The sequence below is a fragment of the Microtus oregoni genome, unplaced genomic scaffold (genome assembly GCF_018167655.1).
Source record: "Microtus oregoni isolate MIOR12 unplaced genomic scaffold, Mior012 000054F_ref0000373, whole genome shotgun sequence".
In the NCBI taxonomy this organism is placed as follows: domain Eukaryota; kingdom Metazoa; phylum Chordata; class Mammalia; order Rodentia; family Cricetidae; genus Microtus; species Microtus oregoni.
In genome coordinates this window covers 15,211,482-15,233,402 of record NW_024543830.1, presented here as the reverse complement: position 1 = coordinate 15,233,402, position 21,921 = coordinate 15,211,482, and the positions used below count along the sequence as shown (strand labels likewise).

Below are 21,921 nucleotides of genomic sequence, written 5' to 3'. Positions count from 1 at the left end.
AGGCCACACTCTCCCAAGTGAGGCACATTACTAGGGCCTCTGGAATTTCCTGAGTTTATCATGTCAGAGACTGTCAGAAAGTTTCCACAAGGCAGAGACCACTTAATTTGTTTCTTGGTCCTCATTTCCCCTGTAGTCTTTAAAAATTGTGAAGCCAGTGTAAGTAGAATTCTGTGAATTTGCACTGACAATGTTAGCATGTCACCTATTAGGCTGGAAGGAATTATGGGTTCCATTGCAGAGGTCACTCTACAGGTTATAAGGCAAATTCCCTCCAATATATTTAGCTTTTTCATGCACCGTGTCCTTTAAGACACCTGAAGTGGCTGCGCTGTGAACTTGTGACTTGAGCTCAGAGCCAGCCAGAGGGTTAGTGGTCAACACTGAGATTAAACTCTGCAGCAAGTACTGGCTTCAGACATCTTTCCACATCCCTTGTCCCCACTGTTCCCTGTTGCCTCTCAGAGCCCTCTCTCATCCAAAAGGTCCCGTGATGATTAACTCAGGACCCTGCATTCAGGGCTTGCTGTCCCAGCCCTGTGGTTCTTCTGCAGAGCTGTTCTGTCCTCTGAAGGGCTCCAGGGCTCTGGCCTCCCTTCCAGTTCCTCTGAGCTCCTGTCCTGGCCAGCAAGGGTTTCTTCTCCTATCATCCACCCCCTTAGTGTATGGAAATATGCTGATGTGCCTCACACTTGGGAAATACTTCCCTGCAATTCCCACTGAACTTGCGGTCTTTAGTAGTTAACTTACATTCCACATGGAGGACCTTCTTACCCATGGGGCCTCTGTGCTAGAGACTCAGTTTGCTTAATAAAGGAGGAAGCAAGCTGGATAAGCACAAGGGCACAATTTCTGTTCCATGTAAAATTGTTTTAATGCTCGTTAAATGTTTTTAATGGCTTTTAAAGTAATCATTCTAGTCGACTCTAGCACTTAAAACTCATTTTTCCAGATAAGTCCAGAAAGTTCAATTTTCTAAGCTCAATGTGCAGAATAATGTTCAGAATAGCAAATCATTAAAGATCTAATACACAGGAGCTCATAGAAACAGGCAGTTACATACATGTGTGAATAGTACTGTCTTTCTAGACAGTCTTGACACTGGACATTGTCCTTAAGGCCTCAGGTTATTTTCTGAGCTTGGGCATTCCAGGAACCTGAAGCGGGCAGGTGGACGTGTTCTAACGTTAAAGCAGCATTTGCCACAGGCATTGCCAGCTCCAGGGACGTGGTCTCTGAGCCTGCACCCTCACTGAGACCTGCGAAGCGTGTGGCTTCCCTCATTTCACTGACTGAAGCCAGCCTCTGCCTGTCCCCTGCACCCCCACTGCACATCCACCCTCCGAGGGCAAACCTTTGTGGAAATGTTGGCTTCAGATCCTGGATCTAGTAAAGGGTGACTTAATCCCAAAATGCACCTCGTGCAGAGCAAAGGCCTTGTCCTTTGACTTGCAAACCCATTTTAGTCTCCACTTCCGTCATTTGTTTTTCATTGTTTCTGATAAGTTTCTGTAAACAAGGTGATGTCACCCTCTGGGCCACTAAAATTGCAAGCCTCTTGATTTTGAAAGAGTCTCTCTCCTTCAAGTGAAAAAGCAGACAGGTGGGACCCTGCTGTTGGTAGGACATTGTCCTTATGAAGGTTACCGCAGGATGCTTACTTACCCCAGGCCATTTGAGCTACCCTGTCATATCCAGACACTCATGTGTCAGGAGTATGGGCAAGGTCCAGAATCAGGGATCCACACAGATGAGGGTCTAGCTTTGGACTTCTAGTGTCCTGTGAGAGTGTTCCAGGCTTGCGTGTGGACAACATCCTGTTGTCCCTTGACAGCAAGCTTCTTGAAACACATACTCTCCCACTCCATCACCCCCCACCTATGAGCCCTTTGTTCCCTTGCACTGTGAAAATCGCCCGGAAATTGTCAGCTAGCTGCCTTGCAGCATGATGGGGCTAGCTCAGAGTTCCTGTGCCCTTGGTGTCTGGTTCCTGGATTTACTGGCAAATAGGACCAAAAATACTAATTTTTATGGTCACTAATTTGCTGAGCATATGACAGAGTCCTCATTTTTCTTAAAGAAAAATACTGAGACTAGCTGTTTTCTGATTGTCGTGGACTGTCTTATGACTTTAGGTGGATCATAGAGCTGTGGTGGGTGAGAAAGCCTGGCAGCTGACAAATCAGCTGTTCTGGATGCAGCAAATGGGGCTGGATTGAATTTTCAAGTCAGGGGCTACCTGCATTATGTCTTGTTCAGAGTTGGACCTTCCTGAATGACAGATTTCCACAGTCTAGGAGTGAAAGCCAAGTTCTTCAAGGAAAGAAAGTACCTTTAGCTTTTGGGGCACCCCTCAGGGGTCGGTGGCAGAGAAGGCGCTAAAGGAGATTGGAGGACCCTCCCCTCCCCTATCAGAATCCTGGGCCTGAGACTGCACGGTATCTTTCTCCTGCCTCTCCCTGGGTGGGGGTGTGGCCCTTTGGCTTCGGAGTCAGAGTCCCTGTGAAGCTTAGAGTTAGAGGGTTAAAGGCTGGGCCTGAGTTGGGTTAGGGCATGGAGGGCGGGACCGTTTACAAGACCCCTCCCACCTTTCCCTTAGTCCTTTAAAGTTCCCTGCTCAACGTTTCTGAAGGCAGTCTGAGAAGACCACCCCTGTACAGGCGAGGCTGTGCAAGTGTGAGTGTGTGTGTGTGTGTGAGTGTGTGTGTGTGTGTGTACACACACCGCGGGGTGCCTGTGTTTGTGGAGTGTGGGAGGACTCATTTGAGAAGATGAAGTCATACAGTAAGGGTCTGACCATCTCCAGCCTTTGTGGTCTTCTCTTCCAGCTGACACATCCCATCCGCCTGCTCCTAGAATACACGGACTCAAGCTATGAGGAGAAGAGATACGTCATGGGGGACGGTAATAACACCTTTCTGGTCAGTCTCCTGCTTCCTTCCCTCTTGCCCAGTGATGCTCAGCAGTCCATGCCTAGCTCCTTAGTCCACAGGCCTGCAGCCCTCCTACACACAGTTGCAGCTACAGCCTGCTTCTTCCAGAAACCTCTTGAGGGTGGAATTTGGTTTTATGAACATTGGGAATGACCTGGAGTGATGGAGCTCGCCTTTAATTTCAGCACTAGGGAGGCAGAAGCATGTGGATCTCTGTGTCGTCAAGGTCAGTCAGGTCTACAGAGTGACCGAGTTCCAGGACAGCCAGAGTTATGTAGTTGATAGACCTTGTCTCAAACAACAAGAAGGAAAACAAAAACACTGAAGATGAAGGTCCTGATCCACTGGGTTCACTACTGGGGTCCTATTGGGTCCAGGCTCCCCTTATCACCAGTTGTTTACACCCCTCTTTTCCTGCTTTGATGGTGACTTAGTCTGAGAGGTTACAGATCCCTCAGAGTTTCTTGCTCTCTTGCTCCTGACACCTTGGGTGGGTGGGTGCTGGAGGAAGAGTTAGACCCTGGGCTGACTTCTTTCCACATCCTCTTGTTTACAGCTCCCAACTTTGACAGAAGCTGAGTGAGAAGTTCAGTCTGGGACTGGACATTCCCAATGTAGGTGCAGGGAAGGGGAGATTTGGGGGAGCTGCGGTGTCCCTACCTCAGCTCCTTGATTGCCTGAGGACATTTGAGATCCATGTGTCAGCTCTCCTGCTCCCATTCCAGGGTTCCACAGAGTTTTTGTGATGTTCTGTGTCCTGGCTCTTCCATTCAGTGTGCGTCGAGCTCTCACGGAGGGTTACCCATGTCAGACACACTGAGTATCAGGCACCATGTCTGTCCTCACCCAGGAAGGGGATTTAGGGTCCTCATATCCCATCTGACTGTCCCTTATTGCTCTTCCAGCTGCCCTACTTAATTGATGGCCCCCACAAGATTACCCAGAGCAACGCCATCCTGCGCTACCTTGCCCGCAAGCACAACCTGTGTGAGTGGGGCTGGCTGCAGGGTGGGGCATGGGGGACAACCTCCTTGTCTTGTCTGGTGAGGGATGCTGATGGTGAATGTCCTGTGTGTGCTGCAGGTGGGGAGACAGAGCAGGAGAGGATTCGTGTGGACACTTTGGAGAACCAGGTCATGGACACCCGCATCCATCTCATGATAGTCTGCTGCAACCCTGACTTTGTGAGTTGCCCCTGGTGGAGCGGGCAGGGTTGGCAGCAGGACTGAAAGGCTTGCATTCAGATCTGCAGCCTCCTCCTTCAGTTAGTGAGTCTCTAAGCTCTCCTCTCTTACCAGCAGAGTGACCCTCATAACCCAGCGAGATAGCACAATGACACTGTGAAACTATCACTATCAGAGTAACTTGTAAGATATGGTTGAGATTCTAGAGTGAACTTTCTGAGCCTAGACATTTACTGTGTCGTGAAAATCCCTGATATTTCTCTCGTTTGATGTTGTTTGACTTCTTCCACGTATCATCTAACCTAGTGTTCCCACTAACAATTCCTCTCAAAACACAGACTCAGAGGATAAAAATAAGGGCTAGGGAGGTGGCTCGGAGGGTCAAAGTCTTCGATGTGTAAGTCTGAGGACTTGATAATGAATCTCCAGTACCCACATTAAAAACAAGTAGACCCTGGCCGGGTGGTGGTGCACACACCTTTAGTCCCAGCACTCAGGAGGCAGAGGCAGGCGGATCTCTGTGAGTTCGAGGCCAGCCTGGTCTACAAGAACTGGTTCCAGGATACACACACACACACACACACACACACCTCCTACAAACATGTGCAATGGTTTCCCACATATACCTAGTACTTTCCAGGAGTTCTGTCTTTGGCATCAGTCATGGTCAGAACATCCTCCCAGGAGGCAGCTCAGGGCCAGTCAGAGGACCTTTGCTGTTCTTCTTGCCAATATTAGTGACTGCTCAAATCTGGTGCGTGCTCTGCAAATGTATGATCTGCTCTCATGCGCCCCCACAAGTCCAGGTATAACCGTCCTCTCCCGGGATCTATAAATCCTTTGTTCCCGTGACTCCACTGGATCTCTTGGACCACAGCATCCACGATACTTAGGAAGTCCCGGATGTGACTCCTGCCCCTGGGTACCAGTGGGGACAGAGTGAGGGACAGCGGAGCATTCCTGTCTGTCTTCCCATCACCGCTAACAGATGACCTCTGCTACTAATAAAATGGGAATGACACTCAAAGCCTAGGTCTTCAAGGCCAGCAGCCTCCCTGCTGGGAGCCTGAGCCTAAGGGTGGTGGCAGCCATTTTCTGTCTCAGGAGAAGCAGAAGCCAGAGTTTTTGAAGGCCATCCCCGACAAGATGAAAATTTACTCTGAGTTCCTGGGCAAGCGGCCATGGTTTGCAGGGGACAAGGTAAAGAGAGGGAGGTGGAAAGAGGAGCTGCCATTCTTCCCAGATTGTCAGATGCCGGCCACTCACCCTCAGCTTCCTGCAGATCACCTATGTGGATTTCCTCGCCTATGATATTCTTGACCAGTACCGCTTATTTGAGCCCACGTGCCTGGATGCCTTCCCAAACCTCAAGGACTTCTTGGCCCGCTTTGAGGTGATGCCCTTTTCCTGCTTCCTTTGCTTGACCTCCTTCCTCTCTTCCTCAATGCTTTTCTCATTTGAGACTAAAGGAAAGCAAGTAGGAGGTTTTTTTTTGGGGGGGGGGCTTTCTTTACAGACCCTTATGGGGCAAAATTTACCATTTCAAAATCCCCAAAGGTGTTGGTGGGGGGACATGCAAATGCCACAATCCTGGGACAGTAGAGAGCTGTAGAACCCAGACTGTGAGATGAATGTGATACTCCCCATAGCTGCTGAGCCTGGTCTGGAATGTACCGGACTTCAGTCTCGAGTTGTCTACAATGGGGTGTCTGAGGTCTTGATCCAAGGGTTTTTCCTCCCTGCAATCTGTTGACCTGGTTCATTTTCCACCAAGAAAGGTTGCGCTTTCCCACCCGATTCTAATCTGCTTTGTTCTGGCCCAGGCTGAGTGCCCTAGGGGAATGTCCAATCGCTGGCATGGCTCTAGGAAGGGTGTAGAGAAACACAGTGCCCCTTAGCCCAGGTTGTGTCTAGTTGACCGTGGATCTTTCACACCCTCTACAATTGTCTGTGTATTCTCCAGCTTGGTGTTAATGCCTTATAGCACAACATGCAGTCACATGAAGTGGTTCCTGTGCTGTGAGTACAGATGAGGGCAGCCAGGGTGCAGCGAGATTGTCCTTAGGAACCAGCTGAAGAATTGTCAACGCTGCTCTCGGGAAATCATTTAGAATGAAACTCAGCCTTTCTTTGCTGGCTGTTCTCTTGATGTCCCCTTTCATTCAGGATTTGCCAAGTGCCTGGGTTCCACTTATCTTCCTGGTATTTTCTTCCTGTTGCATCCCTCCTGCGTGTGTCAATACAATCTGGAATGTCTGTTGGGGGCGTGGGGAGGTCGCGCGGGAGACTGGCAGCCGCAGAGTCAGGCTGACTCCAGCCCTGTCTTGGTCACTACCTTGCGAGAAGGGGAAGTTGGTTAACCTCACTGGACCTCTGATTGCTGGTCATGGTGTTTCCTGAGCCTGTGTTGTAGCCTTTAGTGGGTATAAAGCACCTTCCTGGGGGTCTAGTCTTTCTTGTATTATAGGAATTGAAGAGTTCTCTTGCCAGGGCTGGGAGCTAAACTGGCTGTGCTCTGCTCCAGGGCTTGAGCTTTTGAGAAAAGAGCTTTTGAACCTAGTGAGGCTGCAGACCTGAGCTCCTGCTGTGCTTTCTTCCCAATTTGCAGGGCCTGAAGAAGATCTCTGCCTACATGAAGAGTAGCCGCTTCCTCCCAAGACCTGTGTTTACTAAGATGGCCCAGTGGGGTACCGATTAGGTCCCTGCCAGCCCCTACCATGCTGGCACCCACAGGGAGGATCTGTCCACACTGGCATCCTCCAGGCCCTGGGACAGCTGGCCTTCTGTACCGCTGCCTCACTGTTCCCATTTCTTTCTCCTTTCCACAAGACTTTGTCAGCCCCCTGCTTCCTAATCAGGCCTGTCCTAGTCAAGTCCCTGTGGTTGACATTCTTCCTGCTTCTTTCCACCAAGGCCCCTTCTTTATTTGTTTCCCAACCGACCACACAGTCCTCTTCTGTGATTTGATGTATGCCCTTAACACAGTTCCCTAGAAATACCCTACAGGTCAATACTGTTTCAAGTTCCCCAGTGGCAGGGCTCCCCCAGGCCTGTCTCATCTCCAATAAAGTCTGAAACACACTGCTCTGTGTTGTGTTTTTTTCTTTTTGGACTTGCCAAGTGTCACAGCTGCTTCCAAGAGTCTGAGCTCTGAGCCTGTAGTGCCCGGTTCTGAGGAGTCTAATGAGACTGGAGGAAATTTGAAACATCTTGCTTCTACTTCAAGACCCTCACAGCGGGGACAAAGCTCTCTAGAGGACAGAGTATGTTTGTCTGGACTCTAGTTCACTGCGACGTGTACTGGGACTCTGACCTGTGAAAATGAGTGAATGGGTCTTAATGAATGATGATGTGGCAGGTGGGAGTGGCCAGGAGGGATTTTGGATGGTCTCTCTACCTTCACATCCATGGCTGTGTCAATATTGGGTTTCTAGGATATTGCTTTTACTGGGTCTTTGATGTCCTCTTCTGTCTTGCAGCTCCACTGGCATGGGGACCTTCATTCTTGGTTACCCTTCCTATTTCTGGAAAGGGGATTGAATTGACCCTTATTCTCCATAATTTATTGTCAGTAAATCTCCTGGTCAGTGAGGTTTCCTGTGTCTCTATTTAACTTTGTGTTATTCAGACAGTTCTTGGAGAACTGTGATGAGTCTGTGACCATCAAACCCTTGTTTTCTGCAGACCTAATGCGATTGGCCACTGTTGCATTCAGGGTTTTACTACAATGGAATGGTTGATTCCTAAGGCCTGCATGGCTCTAGGATAGACCTGACTGGGGCAACTGGAAATGAAGAAAGACTGAAACAAGTCCAGAAGGAACCGGGATGGGTAGGCCATGTGCTCCGATGGAGATGCAATAGCCACCCAGAAATTCAGCGTGTACAGCTGAACAAGAAGGTGGGTTTATAATTTACAGATGATCTAGGACGCTTGCCAGCTAACCTCTCTAATGTCTGGAGAGGAGCAGTCTCCATCCAACACAGTCACCCTGGAGGAAGAAGCTGTAGTTGGAACTTCTGCACATACTGGCAGTATCTATTGTTGGGCCACCAGAAAGCCTTGTCTTCTGAGCCTGACCTGGCGAAGGCCTTGTCGTCCTCATGGGTCTGAGGCATTGTGGTTCTTGATATAGATATGTCCATATGAGCAATATACATTCACTCAGACTTCATCTGCTCTTTGAAGTTGATATTTTGTGTCAAATAGTCAAATAAACTGCTCTGAGAGCTCCCAGGAAGTGTGTAAAATGTATGCTGGTGTGGCCTTGGTGCTATTTCTAGGAGTGATGCACTTTTGCCTCAGTAGACTGAATAAGGAGGATCACTCTCATTTCTGGGGTTAGGTACCACTCAAGGGCACAGGGCTTAGTGGAATCAAAGCTGGGTGATGTGTGAGTTCATTCTGTCACACCCAGGCATCCCTGACCTGGTCATGTGCATTCTTTTCTCAGGCTCTGTCTGGTACTTTCCTAGTGCTTCTTGTCCAGTCAAGACCAATTCCACCATGGGCTTTGTGGGGTCTCCTGCAGTCAGTGGAAACTGGGAGGCAAACTACAGGAGCCCCTTTCCATTAGAACTAATATATGCAGATTCACAGAACCCACAATAGCATGCCTGCACCTTCTATTGATCCCATCTCATGGGTCCTGGCTGAGCTTGGAGGGCAAGGGCCGAAGTATTGGCACTCCTTATAGATCCTCTCACCCTTATTTGTGGAGAATTCCAAGTTTTTTTGGTGAACTCCCAGAAGGGCAGCCTTGCCAATCTTGTAGTTTTAACTTATAAGTAACAGTTTGATCAGGTTTAGAAAAAAAAAAAAAAACCCAAACCAAAATCTTGATTTTTGTTAAGATTCTGTTTCTCTGGTTATATTAATGAAACAATGTGTAGTAGGACCAAGAGACCAATATCCTAGGAGAACTCTGTTGACTTAAAGATAATTTTGATAATAGTGTATTGAACTTTGACCATAGTAGTTAATAACTTTTAGGCACAAACACACATCATCCACAGGTCCTGAATAATATATTCAGGCTGTGTACAACTTTACTTAAAGTTTAAAAAAAATAGTCTTCAACTTTTCTCTTTTACTTTTAGTACAAAAATCTTGTTTTAGTATACAAAATCCACCCTTGTTACAGATTTTTACCCTCTTACCAAAAATATATTTATTTTTATATTTATATCCTTTTCAACTTCTCTCTATTTTGTAATAAGAGTTTAATTCAAATTACATATGAGGCACAGTGTAGTAAATTAAGATTATCTGTACATGTATAGTAAAATTTCTAAGCTTTGTTCCTCCTGCAAGTCTTGGGAACTTCTCATTGAAAGACCCCTATCTAGCAGCATTAAGTTAGCAGCAGCAATAACAAGCCCAGCCGCCACCCCCCCCCCCCCAGCTCTAAGAGTAACTTATAGATTTGTGGGACTCCCAAGCACCTCATTCCTTGGAGTGTAGGTTAAGCCAGACTAAATCACATGGTGTGGAACCTACTGCAGGTCCCTCCAAACCTGTGAAAATAGGGAGATGTTCTTTGTTCATAGTGAAAGACCCTCTGGACATTCCCCCCACCAGAACCCACAGCTGGCCTGCTCCCATGAGAACATCCTGTTCGCTTGAGACCCTCAGGACCCTCTCAGGACCTGCAGCTAGCCGGCTCTCATGAGAACATCCTGTTTGCTTAGGGAAACAGGATGCCTATAGTCAGCACATGTGCCCAACTTAGAATATCAGCAATTCACAAAAGAAACAATTCCCCCTATGAAAGATCCCAGCTTAGCTGCTGTAACGTCATTTCACAAAGCTTTTGACGAACAAATGTAAGTGCAGAGTGAGGTCAGGGTCCCTGGCTGCAAAGCAGGATATCTACATCTATAGAATAGGACAGGACATCAATTAACAGGAAATCTGTTGCCATACATCTGTGCTGGGAAAGGAAAAACCAAAAGAGGAACAGGATATCTGTTCCCATACATCTGTGCTGGGAAAGAAAAAAACCACCTATGCCCCTTGCCCCATTCCAACTGACCACTAACCACGCATTTGCTTCTGTAATCTGCTTCTGCTGCCCTCTTTCCTATAAAAAGACCTTCCCCCAGTCTGCAGGCGCGCTAGTCCTCCGAGCGACTAAGACACCCCAGGTACCTGTGTATCTGAATAAACCTCTTGCTGATTGCATCCACATGAGTGGTCTCGCTGTTCCTTGGGAGGGTCCCCCAGACTGAAAGGCAGCCCACCTCGGGGGTCTTTCACTCATCATTTGGATTTTAATATCTTTTCCCCCTATGGTCTCACAGATTCTGAAAGTAAGAGCAAGTTTTATATTCCATGAAAGGTCTGCAAAGTTATCAGTGACCTTGAGCACTGAATGTTCCCAGTAAACAAGAAAAAGGAGAAGAGAAAGTCCACAGAGATTCAAATAACTTTAAGTATTAACCATCTAATTGCAGCATTAAGTACAAAAGATGTGTATTCATTATCCATTATGTCAGTCAAGTTCCTTTAGATACGGCAAAGACAACTACAGACCAAGTTACCTGCCCTCCATCACTTGGTTGTGAACCTTCAAATCAGTTCTTTGCATTTAAGTCAGAACACCGGCACAAGGGACAGTGTTCTTTGGTGTCAGGCAGTTAGACTAATACTAGGAGACTCTGAAGCCATCTGAAGACAAACTGAATTGTCATATATGATCAGCTCCCTGCCTTTCTGTTTCTCTGTAAGAAAGGATAACATCAAGACTGCAGATTTCAAATACCAAATGAGGAGATGGAAGACAAAGGTATCAGGGCTTTGCCAAGACACATTAAGGGAAGGTATTTCTTCCTGGTCAGTTGTAGAATCTGAGTTCTACATCTGGCCCTGGGTACAGGCATGACATTCTAAAATGTTCAAAATAGAAGATTACAAATATATACTATTGTCTCCTCCCTTAAAAGTTATCCAAATAGACTTGTCAATGATCTGGCCAGGAGATCACATCCTCAAGAAAGCTGATATACCCGAAGGCATGTCAAGAGATGGGAGGAATAATTATCCCATGAATGAGATAGCATATTTACATATCCCAAAGTGCCTCCCTTAAAGCAGTTGCTTATAGATTAGAACTCTCAGCTACTGTGTCTGCCTGTGTGCCGCCATGCTCCCTGCTATGAGGAGAACAGACTAAACCTTTGAAACTGTAAGCAAGCCATATATATATATATATATATATATATATATATATATATATTTGCCATGGTCATGGTGTCTCTGCACAGCAATAGGACAATGACAAAGACAAATACTAAAAGCCCGAGCAAGGGGACTTTGGCTCTTGAGGAACACTGGCAGGATATTGTATTTGAATTTTAACCTCAAGTCTCAGGTCCCACAGTGGCATGAAGAGCAATTAAGCCACCCTCTTGTAGGGTGCTGGTCTCCCTTATTCCTGGGGTGCATTCACGGGGACAGTTTAAGATCAGCTAACTAAGCTTCCTGTGTGTTTCTGTGCTCTCCCTGCCCCGCCTGGTGGTTAGCTGCAGGGCATTTACTCCATTGTTAATATGGTAATTTCCCACCTGCCTGGGAGGAGATCCTTGAGCAGCAGTTGGGTACAAAAGGATTTCCCCAAGTCTGAATAAATGGCATTCGGCTGATCTCCTTTCGAATGACCCTGTTCTCTCTGTGTGTTCTTTCAATCTCCAGGCCCTTGCTCGACTCACGTTCGGTACAGTGGCGCGCGAACTGTACCGAGGGTGTAACACAAAATCGGGTGTTACACCCTCTCATTCGCAGACACACAGGAATCAGGAGCCTGAGCTGATGCAGGGGAGCTGGAGAGCTGAGAGCCTGACCTTGAGCCCCGAGTAGGGAGCTACTGCAGGGCCTCCTCTCAACAGGAGTCTGTAACCCCTTGGAAGTGGGGGAGGTGTCTGGTTCCTTGGGACACGTGCTCAACCTCCCAAGCAAACTCCAGCTGTGAGTTCTGTGCTTCCTCCCACGGTGTTGGTGAGTGCAAGGCTCTGCCAGCAGACTGCTGCCAGAGGCGGTGGGAAACCCTGAGTCCCCACCAATATGGCCAATGTACTGATTAATTTATATGCTCAGTAGCTTGATGATCAAAGACCTGCAACCCCAACTAAATCCCCTAAAGGAAACACAGAGACTCTAGCGGTGCTGTTTGTCACTGCCCTGGGGTCATTCCCATGTCACGTCTTATTCCTGTAACTCTAGACTGTGGGACAGCATGTTTTGATAGCTTTCAGAGGAGAGGAGTCCTGGAAACAGCGACAGGTGTTGGATTAAACTCTCAGGTTGGGGACATGTTTTCTTGGTCCTTATATTGAGGGATGACAGATTCCCACAGTCTAGGTGTGAAAATGGAGCCCTGTAAAGAGAGGAGGGAGAGCTGCCTTGTTCTCTGGCCAGGCTCCAGGGCACTGCCAACTGCCTGAGGACCCAGCAGGGGGAGGGGTTGTGGGCAGGGCGCCACTAGAGCAGGCCTGCCAATCACCGCCTTCAGTATCTGAATACTCAGACCTGCCCCTGAAGATTATTGGGTTTGGACTGGATTTCACTACAGTCTTGTTAAGTTGGGCTTCAGGCCTTGAGGGTTGGCCCATTTAGGAGTGGAGCAGGAAATGCATGCTAGCAGACACTGCCCCCCTGTGCTCTGGTATCAGAAAGTAAAATCCATCCTGACTGAAGCCAGTCTGCTCAGACTCTAAGGCTAGAACAGAAAACATACCCGTGACTCTGGATTATTGGGATATCCATGGGGTGATTTAAAAGGTTGGGCTGCTGAGTGACGAGAGCCCTGGATTGGGGCACAGAGAAGAGTTAGGCTTGGTTCCAGGAGGTAGAACCTCTTCAACGCTTTTTAGAATCTCCTACCTGTTCCCTGTCAGGAGTCCTATGCGTGCTCCTCTTCTATTGCTAGGAATAGAGATGGAGGCTTTCCTAGAGGAGGCGAAGGCACACATTTAGAATCTCACTAACTGTGACTTTTGTTACCGGCCGTCTCTCTCAGCTGGGCCATGCCCTCTGCCTGCTTCTGGAACACACAGAGACAAGCTGCGGAGAGAAGCACTACACCTTGGGGGAGAGTATTGATGGCAACGGTCAGATTCTTCTCCAGCTTCTCACCCATTCTAATCCTCCAAGTTTCCTATTCAGCCAACACATTCACTCCTTAACCCCCAGATCTTATGAACAAACACTGTGTAACAATGCCTAGAAACACTTAGTATTATTGTGACAGCCATGGCTGGGCACTTGGTTCCTATATAATAAATTTACATATTCAGAATTGAATTCTTCAACCTTGAATGTGATCATGGCTGTGTGCCATCTTGCCTAACTGGTCACACACCATCTGTCTTCTTGAGTGCATAAATTCAAACCAGGATAAAACGAGTCTAATATACTCAGAAATGTACCTAACAGTTATTCCAGAGCTGAGTCCCTGATAGAAGCAGTACTAGGGCCTCTCTCCCAAAAAGGCAGCTCATGGTCAGCCTGAGGACCATTGTCCCTTTCAGCATCAGACATGGCTCAGCTTTGCTCATGCTACACAAATATTGACTCTACTTTTGTGTTATCCCTTAGAAATAATTTGGTCTCTTTTCTTGAGGTTGTTAACTACTTTGCTTCTCTGGTTTCACTGTACTTCCAGGTGCAGAACCTAACAGCTACCCTAATATCCTGGGTGTAATACACCATGCCTGGTGCATGTAAGTCAGGACAGATTCAGGGACAGTGTGGCATTTCCATCTAACTTAGACATGAATGTGTCATTTTCATGTTAACCTCTGAGTGAAATCCTCTACCAAGAAGGCATCTGATTAACAAAACAGCAATGCATTACATAGAAACCTGCACACTGCCCAGGCCCAATCTACACTTCTGCTCAGCCCTGTGAGGTCAGCCTTTCTTCAGAGCTCTGGTGTCTGAGGGTGTGACAGCTGTTTTCTGCTTCAGGAGAAATGGAAGCCAGGGTTATTGAAGTGCCTCCCAGGTCAGTTGAAACTCTACTCTGAGTTTCTGGGCAAGCGGCCATGGTTTGCAGGGGACAAGGTAAAGAGGGTAAATGGTGAAGAGGAGGAGGAGGAGGAGAAGGAGGAGGAGGAGAAGAGGAGGAGGAGGAGGAAGAAGAGGAGGAGGAGCTGCCATTGTTCCCAGGCTACCAGATCCCATCCCACTGACCCTGCTTCCTGCAGATCACCTTTGCGGATTTCCTCGTCTATGATGTCCTGGACCAGCACCGTATATTTGAGCCCACGTGCCTGGATGCCTTCCCCAACCTGAAGGACTTTGTGGCCCGCTTTGAGGTGATGTCCTGATCCTCCTTCTTCTTGGATGCCCTTTCCTTCCCCCTTTCCAGGATACTTCTCTAGTTCTGAGGGTTAAAAGAAGAACAAGAAGGATCTATTGAGCCCTGGCTTTCTGCCAGGACCCATGACCAGCCTCTTAGGTCTGTGGAGTCAATTTACCATTGCAACAACAACCTGGATAGAATTAGATGCCCCACTTTAAATGAGCTCCCAAAAGAGGGACATGTGGTCTCCTTTTCTTCCTCCTGGTCATCGTGTTTGTGCGACTCCCCTTTGGGGCCATCTGAGAGCCCAGAACTCCCATTAAACCTGATATTTCTTAATTTGGCTTGTTTTGATTTGGCTTGATTGGGAATTTTGCATTGGCAGGGAGCTCACATTAGGAAATATTTCTAACAATCTATTCTTCAACTCTATCAAAGACTCCAGAATGATATAATATTATCTAAGTTAACAGGAAGTGCATTGTAAGCAACTTCCAAAACTCTAGAGTTGACAGAGACATCTCGCTGCCCGGACAGTTACCCACAGTTCTTTTTTATTGTGGGCATCCATCTTTAGCCTACTGGCCCATAGTATCCAGCAGACTTTTCCATGAAGCAGGAAATCTCAAAGACAGTTAAACCTATACTGCCAGTTTGTCTGTCACATTTTCTGTGTCCTGCAGAATGTCTGTAGACTCTTTTATAAAGCAGGAGCCCTGAAGGACTGTCTCATTTTTCAGTCCTTTCTCTGTGGGCCCTGCATGTACAGTTCACACAGCATAACATCAAGCAGTCCAAGCAGGAGCAGTTTCTTGCCCAATAGCTAACAAACTCCATAAGGAGCCTCTTCGATCCCCATCTTCCTCTTGCAGTAATTGGTGCTGCCAGGAGCAAATATATCTCACTGTCATGAAAAGTCCTAAGTTCTTTTTTTTTTTTTTTTTTTTTTGGTTTTTCGAGACAGGGTTTCTCTGTGGTTTTGGAGCTTGTCCTGGAACTAGCTCTTGTAGACCAGGCTGGTCTCGAACTCACAGAGATCCGCCTGCCTCTGCCTCCCGAGTGCTGGGATTAAAGGCGTGCGCCACCACCGCCCGGCAAGTCCTAAGTTCTTAAAACATTATAAATACCATATTCTGAAGGTCCCTGAAAGATTTGAAGAATATCTATCTAACTGAAATATATCTTTATATATCTAGAAAACCTAACTAACATGACTACATAGACTATTATAGATGACTCTCTATTAACCTATATTTCTTAATTATACATTACATTTTTTTTTTTTTTTGATTTTTCGAGACAGGGTTTCTCCGCATCTTTTGGTTCCTGTCCTGGAACTAGCTCTTGTAGACCAGGCTGGCCTCGAACTCACAGAGATCCGCCTGCCTCTGCCTCCCGGAGTGCTGGGATTAAAGGCGTGCGCCACCAACGCCCGGCTTATACATTACATTTTTAAATGAGCTGCACAAACACAATACCTTAATCAAAGAGCAGAAATATACATATAACAAAATTGACCTTAAATTTGTATCAATAGACCAAGATCCATACCAATACAAAGTATTCGTCTCTATATTGTATCCCTGTTTAAATGTAAACAAATATTTATAAACAATCATTTAGGGAATTTGGGCATAGTTCTCTCCAAACTGCTTCCTGCTTTTTGTTGGGTGAAGTATTTTTGGGGGTGTTTATGGTGAACTTTCAGGGGCTCTTGGTCCATGAAACCACATTAATCTGGAAGGAACCCACAGGTTCTCATCCTCTGTGGAAGGAAAAGCTGTGAGCATTTTGTGTTAGCTCACCCACAAAGAGTTGTGCTCACTGGGGAAGCATCCTTTGATGGTGGCCAGATCCTGGGTTCTGGCCTTTGTCAAGCACTTCCTATCTGTAACTTGTTTGGAACAGGTTGGAGGTCAGCCAGTTCCAGCTGCTGCCTACAGCAGTTAAGAAATAAGCACTCGCCGGGCGGTGGTGGCGCATGCTTTTAATCCCAGCACTCAGGAAGCAGAGGCAGGCGGATCTCTATGAGTTTGAGGCCAGCCTGGTCTACAAGAGCTAGTTCCAGGACAGGAACCAAAAACTACGGAGAAACCCTGTCTCGAAAAATAAAAAAAAAATAAAAAAATAAATAAAAATAAATAAGCACTCATAGATAGGATGTAAGGGTCACTGTGAAATAAGTGATTAATTAAAAGGTAAAACTTGTAAGATAAGAGAAGAGATTATTTTCTTCATTCATTGAAGACAAGGATTGATCAATCTGGTAAGATCAAAATCCTTTAAGTCAGTCTATTAAACACTGACTCATAAAAGCAGACAAAAGGGTAAACTGTGTGTCTCAGCCACACTACAAGAGTCTTCTTTTTTTGTTTGTTTGTTTTTGTTTGGTTTGTTTTTTGGTTTTTCTTTTAAATTTGTTTTTGATTTTGCGGGGAGGTTGCAAGGGCAGAGGGCTAATTCCAGGGCACGGGGAGATAAATGGGATCAGAACACATGGCATTAAATCCATAAAGAATCAATAAAAGTTAAAACAAACAAGCGAACACACAAACAAAAAAAGTTAACTCAAACACAGATGGAATAACAGGAAAAAGGGAAGCTAAAGGAAATAGGATAAAAGTTAAGTAGGTAGATACAAATATCCAACAAGAGTAAGAGTGTGTGAGTGTGTGGTGTGTGTGTGTGCTTGTGTATGTGTAAACAGAGGTTGTCAATATCAGATTCTTTTTCAACCATTCTCTACCTTACTATTTATTTATTTATTTTGACTTTGTCTTACACTGAGCCTGAAGCTCACTGATTTGACTAAACTGTCTGGCTAGCATCCTGCCTCCTGCAGACGCTGAAATCAACAGGCTCGCACTTCCTAGCCTGGCTTTCCCACGGGTGCTGGGAATTGGACTCAGGTGGTTGAGCATGTAGTCTGCAGGTACTTCGCAGACTGGGCCATTCCTCAGCCCCTCCTGTCTTTTCGGATTCCTCTGCTGGATGCCAGTCTGTAGAAGTCACACACGACATCCAGTGGGTGGTTCTGGCCACGTCCCATGAACGTAGTCCACACACAGTGACTGCCACAAAAAGAAAACCAGACAACTCCAACTTGGGCAAAGGACTTAAATGGCCTTGTCTTTTTCTTGCAAAGATATGCAAGTGTCTATAAACACACGAAAAATTGTTCAAAAATCACTTGGAGAAATATAGAACAAAGCTACATTCGATATCTGCCTGATACACACCTGATTTTTCACTGTCACTATAGATGGTAATTATGTAAAGAAATTAGAACATTTTTGCTTTGTCTCTGGGAATGTAAAATGCTACAGCTACTATGTTCCTCATAAAATAAATGATAGAATTTCTTATTATGTACCAATTCCTTTTCTAGATATATGCTCAAAAATTCAAGGTATATATACATATATATATAGCGTGTGTAATGTATATGCACATATAATATACGATAAATATGCACCATATATAGTGGGTTTAAATGATCAATTTGACTTTTTTAGACAAAATTTCTCTATTTAATAGCTCTCAAACTGGCCTAGAATTATTTGTGTAGCCCAGGCTGGCCAAGACTTGTAATCTTCTTGCCTAAGCTTCCTGAGTCCTTAGGATTACAGGTATGTGGCCGCATGGCCAGTTCAAATTAGTATTTGTATGTTCATGTTCAAAGAAGCATTATTCCAATGAATAAAATATGAATGCAACCCACGAACCCTTTTTCAATTGAACGTAGAAAGAAAATGCAGTATAGAATTACTGAAGAATGGTTTGCAGTGTTAAAGAGGAGGGATATTTTGACACGTGATAAAACTTAGATGAAACTTGAGACATAAAAACTGGTTTAAAAAACAAAAACAAACAAAAAACACCACCACAAACATTTTACAATTCTGATTGTGGCGCTTACTTCCCTTATCATTCTGACAAAATACTGGGCAGTGAACAACTTGAGCGCAAAGAGAGTTTCTTAGGTTGACATTTCAGAAAGTTCAGCCCACAGTCCCTTGGCTCCATGTGCTAAGGCAGAATATTATGGTGGCCAGAACATGTTGGGAGCAGTGAGACCCCAGATCCTGAATTTCTTGTAAACAACTTGTTTTCCCCTGATCTGAGTGCCTACAGCTGCTCTGAGCACGAGACCCTCAGGAGTTCCTGATGGCAGGAGAGTGGTTTCTGGTGGATTTGGCTGGGGCGTGGCTATCTCTATATAATCTGCCCCTGAACACAATAAAGGGGGCATTCTTGGGGAATTCAAGGATGACCCGTGTCGCTGTCTCTCTGTCTGTGTGTGTCTGTGTATTTTAACCTCCAGCCCCCTTGCCCGAAGCTCGGTAACTGGATGCCAGCACACAGAGCGCAGACACCGGGGCGCGGTGCGCGGCAGGAACAAACGGAAGGGGCTGTTTTTCTCTTCTTTGTGGATAAAGCAGAGGGTGTGACAGAAGGGTTCACAGACTGGACATCTGCAAGGGACTGTTCCCGGGCATCTCCTCTTGTAGCTTCGGGTCATAGTCTAAATTTTCCACCACCTCAAAAGATAGTGCCACCTCCTACTCAAGTGTTCGCGATATGATCCGTATTCGAGCTCTAACATATGAGGAAGACAGAATAGTCATCCGGATGGTGGCTTCTGGGGACCGGAGAGCGCTGACAGCACCTCCAGCTTACACTAGAGCCACAGAGTGAGGCATGAGCTGCCGACATGAATGCAGGGCCATCCTGAACCGGCACAATGGCAAATGTGATGTTATAGAATTGACCACAGTGGAGAGAAAGCAAAGAAACATGGGTTCCCAGCGGTACCCACCCCCAAATTCAGATGTTCCCATGAAAAAGGCAAGCCACTATAAGCCAGAGGCTACTTTAGATTTGAAATTTAAGTGTGATTATTAAAAGAATCAAGAGTAACTTTGTTCTCATTCCCAAGTATGAAATAAATAAGGCAGCTGCAAATGAAAAAGCTCTCTGAACACTGTGTTCACACTTAGGAGAGATAAAAATATCCACTTGAAGGTCTCTGCTAGAAGAATGCTACAGATTGAGGCAACAAAACATGATTTACTGTTGCTGGACTCCCTGGGCTCCCTCCATTGGTATGCCTCTGTCTCTCTAGGATGGGGAAGGGGACAGGCTTTCTTAAAAACAAACCAACCAAAGTTGGGGAGGAACCGGCTCAGAGCTGGCCTGGTCAGTCTGGTCTCACTGTCTGCTACACTTCTTTGCCTATTTTCCCCTATTGCATGGTATCTGTGGAGGAGAATTCAGCCCAAAGAGAAAGCTATCTAGATAACAGTTCATCTCCCGGGGAGAGGCCAGGAGACTGAGCCTCTCTACTCTATGGAGTCTTTCAGGATCTCAGTTTCCTTCTTTAGGGTACTTTCTCCTTGTTAGGTTTTCAGGTTCAAGAGGAGAAGGGGGCACTGTGTGGAGCTGACCTTTAAGCAAGAGTTTTGCTAACCATTGGCAGGGGTCTGAAGAAGTTTCAGGCTCCTCCCTCTAGACAGGCAGAGCCTGTTCCTTTCAGGTCCCTGGAGAGGCAAGTAAAGAGGAAGGGCTGTATCTCAAGGAACCCGGTCCAAGGTCGGTCAGTAACTAGACTAAGATACACGATTATTTTCTTGCATTTCTGGCATAAACAAGTGCTTGGAAGCCCCAAGGACGTTTCTGGACAAGGGCTTCTCAAATAACAAAGGGACCTAGTTAGTACACAATAGGACAGTGGTCCTGTCTTGTGTGCTGTCCTCTGTTTAGGGCCTTGCTACCCAGAGGGGCACATTAACAGGGAGGGAAAGACTTGCTCCCTGTCCATGTGCCCTGACACTCCTGGTTTTAGAAGAAGCTGTATCTCAGTGAGAGAGAGAGAGAGAGAGAGAGAGAGAGAGAGAGAGAGAGAGAGAGAGAGGACACACAGGCCAAGGCAGAAGTTCTCAACATATAGAGGGGACGAGGGGCAGCTTATTGGGGAGGCTTATGGCAATATGCCATGACCAGGCACAGGGTCACCTAGGATGATGTCAGCTTGTATGAGGGGGGCTGGCTGCAAATTGGGCGTCAGTCGTTGTGTTGGCTACACGTGGACAGACAGACATTTTAAAGAACCACACTGAGGGTATCTCCAGTAGATGGCAGGAACCTGTTTACCCCAGACTTTCCGCAGCATCTCACGCCCCCTGCTGGACAGGGCCAGGCAGGGTTTGGATCCTGCATGCAGGCCCTATGTCTTCTCTGACCTTGTTGAAGCCACTTACAGCCCAGGTCATTCCACAAGCTGTTCACAGCACTGTTATTCGTCAGGGTCAGGCTGAGTGGATTCTCCGCAGAGTGGATCTTCATCTCCCAGAGAGCTCTCTAGAACTTCTTCTGCCTATGGCCTGTGCCACAGCCTTGTTCCAGCTGGTTCAAATATTCTCTGTACCCAAGGAATTAATAAATTCAATCAAGAGGAGTAGTTTAGGATGAAGGCCGGACATGGAGCCCTTGACTTCCTCTGCTCACCTGTTACCTGGGGCTGCCTGTTCAGATCTACCAGTGAGTTTTCTAATAGTCAGCCCACAGGCAGTCAGACGACCTCTGCTTCTCTCTCTCTCTCTCTCTCTCTCTCTCTCTCTCCTCTCAGCCTCATTTACTCCCCAACTTCACAGAAACGGTCAAGTATTTACTGTGCCTCTGTCTCCCCACTGAGTTAATTTTTGACTTTATGACCCTGAGCCCCCTGAGCTGTACATATGTGTTCCTGTGTGTGCACATGTGCACACATGTATGTGGGGGTTAGAAGCTGACGTCTGGTGTCTTCATCATCCCTTTGTATGTGGGGTTTAAGACGGCTCTCTCCCAGATCCCGGAGTCCGCTGAGTCAGCTGGACTGGCAGCAGGAGTCCGCGAGATCCTCTAGCCTCCCCAGCTAGAGCCTCTTGTCACCGCCTCCCCAGCACTGGCTCTTATAAAAACCTTCTCATAAGAGTTAGCATTGAGATCCTAACGTTGCTCTAGAAGATACTTATTAAGTGAACCATCCCTCCTGCCATCTTGCGTCTGTTTTAAACATTCATTTATCACTGATGCTAAGAACCTGGAAAAGGGAGCCTTGGTTCTCAGGTAACATTGGTAGGGTTTTGTCTTTGAGGTTCTACCACAGGTGCCACGATGACTTGGAAGACATTTGAGCCACCCTCTTGTACCAAAACACACATGAGGCATGAGCTGGGCCAGGGCTGAAACCAGTGAACTGGGCAGTTGAGCGTTTGACTCTTAGGTCCTTGGGTCCTCTGCAGAGTCCGTCAAGGGCCTCTCTGGACAGAATCCTGTTGTCCCTGAGAATTAGGAGAGGTGTCTTGTCCCTCCTGGCTACTGCGTTGTTGAGTTCAGGGGTCTGTCCATGATGGTAGAACCCTTTCAGTATCGCAAGCCCTCTGTATCTGATTCTTGGATTCTTAGAACTAATTCACAAATAAGGCCAAAGTACTCATTAATTCATATAGTCACTAACTTG

The 21,921-nt window shown here is 46.6% G+C and overlaps 1 pseudogene; it reads left to right on the top strand.

Moving 5' to 3' along the window:
• The first annotated feature begins 2,771 nt into the window (after positions 1 to 2,771).
• LOC121437903 lies at positions 2,772 to 6,880 on the top strand (annotated as a pseudogene).
• The last annotated feature ends 15,041 nt before the right edge of the window (positions 6,881 to 21,921 follow it).